Here is a 3,754-nt window from a genome sequence, read left to right on the forward strand (position 1 = left end):
GCTGGATTGCGGCTCCGGCTCCCCTCCCAGTTCCCATCCAAAGGAACTTGTCCCACACTGCCGGTGGAGAGAGAACTTAGTGTCCCCTACTGGCAATAAATGGCCCCAATCCAGTCAGTCAGTGGCACTGGATTGGCCTCTGGCATCACCTGACTTCCCAAGCCAAGAGGATTGTGGGTCACACTGCGGAAACTGCCTGCTGTTCCGTTCCCCTGCTGGCCAGCGACCACTGGAGGTGTAAAGACCCCCCAATGTGAGTCCCAGGGAAGCTCAACAGTCTAGAAGCAAAACCTGCCCCTTTCCACTTTTTTAAAAAAAGCAACATCACCTGAAGCTCAGAGTCTTTCTTTTTTACTTCTGACCTTCCTGTGGGTTAGAAATGACCTTCACTGATTACACAGGAGGAGGAGGAAGGAAAAAAGGGGTGCAAACCCCAGCAGAAACCATTCCCTCGCCCAGCCCAGAGTCCTCGAGCCAAAGGATAAATAAACGCCGGGCTCGGAGCGCGTTTTAATCACCTGGCGGATTGTATTTCTGACGCCGCCGTGCCTTAAGCTGCCACGCTGCCATAACCCTTTGGGGGGGGGGTGTCGGAAAGGGGGGGGAGGACAGTGGCAGAATGAAAGCTCTCTCTTGCGCTTTAACGGCAGCCAGTGAATCAGACGCCAGTGGTGACTCTCTGAAAGCGGGTCAGCCAGCAGCCAGCGCATAAAACGTCTGCCAGATCCTGCGCATGTTTTACCGCTGCGCTTATTCACTCTCTGTCCCAGCGCCAAGCAGATTTTAATTAAACAGTCACCCGCCTGGCCATTTCTGTGCCTTGGAAGCCTTCCAAATGGCCCTGTTTGTTCCAAAACCATCACCAGGGAGGGGGGCCATGTTCCCCTGTTCCTCTCTTCTCCCCCCACCCCCCCAGCTTGGTCCCTGCTCCCCCCTTGTGGCTCTCCAAGGTTCAGCTTCTACAAATACAGCTAATTATGTTTGCCTGGCGGAGCTCCAGCCTTCCCGATAGCATCTTTTCATTAGCGCTGACCTCACCGAGCTCACAAGGTGCCGGCTGACATTCCCAGAGAATTTCCTGCGTGTCAGAAGGCTTTCAGCTCTCCCGGGCAACACTGACACTGCTGACCACCAAAGGCTCCGGCAGCTGGTCCCAGAGGGAGGGCAACTGTGCTGGGTTTCTACCGGAGAAACTGGGGTGGGCAAGCAGCCCCAGCGGATTCTCAAATCTGCTTGCAAGCATGGAGGGCTGGCTCACACGGCCCCTTTGGGATCCTCGTTCACTTAACGGCTGCACACCGCCAAGGCCTCAGGCAGAGAAGGCCAGGAGCCAAACACTCGGCGCCACCTTGCCCCTTAGCAAGCAGAGGGGACCGTTGATTGGACTGTGGTTGCTCTGCAGCACCACTACAGCAGGTGGCCACATGAGGTATTGCAGGGACCAGGGGACCCGAGGGCCCCAAAGCAGCCCCCCATCGGACCTTAGATGACTCCCAGCTCTGGCCTGGGTCCTCCCTCTGAGAAGTGTGTCACCCGGGATGAGCAAATGCTTTCCTCTTCCGTTTCTCTGGGTATTTGTCTAGATTTTGGTTTTCAGGGAACTGAGCACAGTAGTGGTTAAGTGCGCGGACTCTAATCTGGGAGAACCGGGTTTGATTCCCCCCTCCTCCACTTGCAGCTGCTGGATGACCTTGGGCAAGCCATAGTTCTGTCAGAGCTGTTCTCTCAAGGACAGTTCTCAAGAGAGCTCTCTCAGCCCCACCTACCTCACAGGGTGTCTGCTGTGGAGAGGGGAAGGGAAAGGAGTTTGTAAGACCCTCTGAGACTCCTTTGGGTAGTGAAGGGCGGGGTATAAATCCAATCTCCCCCTCCCCCTCCCCCTCTTCTTCTTCGTTGTGGTGCCTTAATGCAGTATGTGACGCTCTCTCAGTAAAGATTTCCAACTGGCTGCCTCTCTGAATCCCAGACATGGTGTCAGCTGCCAATATGGTGGGAAGATGGTCCCCTTTTTTGGGAAGCTGGATGTTAGAGAGGCTAGCTTTGAGCTGTGTTCTGACCCGCGGGCCAGAGAGAACGGGCAGAATTGTGGACAGCTCAGCGGGATCCGTGTGGAGAGATGGTCAGGTCTAGAGCTGAGCGGCCCACCCACCCTGTGCAGGGCACATTTGCCATAATCCGTTCAGGTGCGGTGGGGGAAGAAATGACCACTAGGAAGGAGTCTAGGTGGTTTATTTTTGGATTGCAGCATTTACTGGGTCACTTAACGTTTGTTGCTGCCGTGGGCGATACTTTTCTTTCTCGGATGCCATTTTTACATCACTGCTGAAAGCACACCCTCCAAAGAGGTGCTAAGTTTAATGGGGGGATTTTACATGAGGAGAAAGAAAGTGGTAGAAGTATGATAGACTCACACAAATCTAAATGGGGGTAGTCCTGTCGTGCCAGCCAGTTGCAGAATTCCCCCCCCCCCGACCACCATTGAGTAAGGGAGGAAAACGAACCCTTCTGCATGTTCATATTTTTGGAACATGGGAGAAAGATGGAATGACATGCTCAGGGGTGGCAGGTTCGCTGGCCACCTTGAAATCTGTTCTGGAGTACTACTACTAGTTCTGTTCTGGAGTACTACTGGGGCCTACTAGAGAGCTGCAAAATTAATCCAGTTTCGGGACTGGCCTGTCTCAGGTACCCAGGCTCTGGCACAGGAGTCTCAGAGCGGCTTACAGTCTCCTTTCCCTTCCCCTCCCCACAACAGACACCCTGTGGGGTAGGTGGGGCTGAGAGCTCTCTCGAGGACTGCCCTTGAGAGAACAGCTCTGAGAGGACTTGTGACTGACCCAAGGTCACACCAGCAGCTGCATATGGAGGAGTGGGGAATCAAACCCGGTTCTCCCAGATTAGAGTCAGCACTCTTAACCACTACACCAAATCGGCCAGGTAGGTGCCATTTGCTGCCTCAGGGTTGCAATGGACATTCTCGTGCATGCAGCATATACCTGGGAGGGAAGGGGCTAGAAGCCATGGCAGCTCATCCCAGTTCCTCTTTTGGGTCACTCTGGATTCCCTTTGCCAGACACAGCTCCTGGCTGGTGTGAGGACCAATGGGAAATGGATTGGTTAGAAGGCAGGAGCAAGAGTCCAGGTCTTGTGGGGGCCTCTGGTGATTCTGACTGGCTGCTTTTTAATCCTGGAGAGTCCATGTGGAGTTAGGGTTGCAAGACTGGACTGGGAATGGGGGTACCCAGGTTCAAATCAGCACTCAGCTACGGTGCTCTCAAAGGGACTTCCAGCCTAACCTACATCACAGGGCAGTTGTGCCTGTAAATGGGAGGGGGGGGACACACACACATATGCTGCCTCAAGTTCCTTGGAGGAAAAGTGAGGTAGAACATAAGAACATAAGAGAAGCCAATGTTGGATCAAACCAATGGCCCATCCAGTCCAACGCTCTGTCACACAGTGGCCAAAAATACCAGGTGCCACCAGGAGGTCCAGCAGTGGGGCCAGGACAATAGAAGGCCTCCCACTCTTGCCCCCCCCAGCACCAAGAATACAGAGCATCACTCGCCCCAGACTGAGAGTTCCTCTTTATACCAGTTTGGTGTAGTGAGAGCCAGTTTGGTGTAGTGGTTAAGTGCGCGGACTCTAATCTGGGAGAACCGGGTTTGAGTCCCCACTCCTCCACTTGCACCTGGCTGGATGGCCTTGGGCAAGCCTTAGGTCTGATAAGGAGCTGTTCTTGGGCGGGGGGGGG

Source organism: Gekko japonicus, unplaced genomic scaffold, assembly GCF_001447785.1.
Source record: "Gekko japonicus isolate JY-2015 unplaced genomic scaffold, Gekko_japonicus_V1.1 scaffold131, whole genome shotgun sequence".
NCBI lineage: Eukaryota > Metazoa > Chordata > Lepidosauria > Squamata > Gekkonidae > Gekko > Gekko japonicus.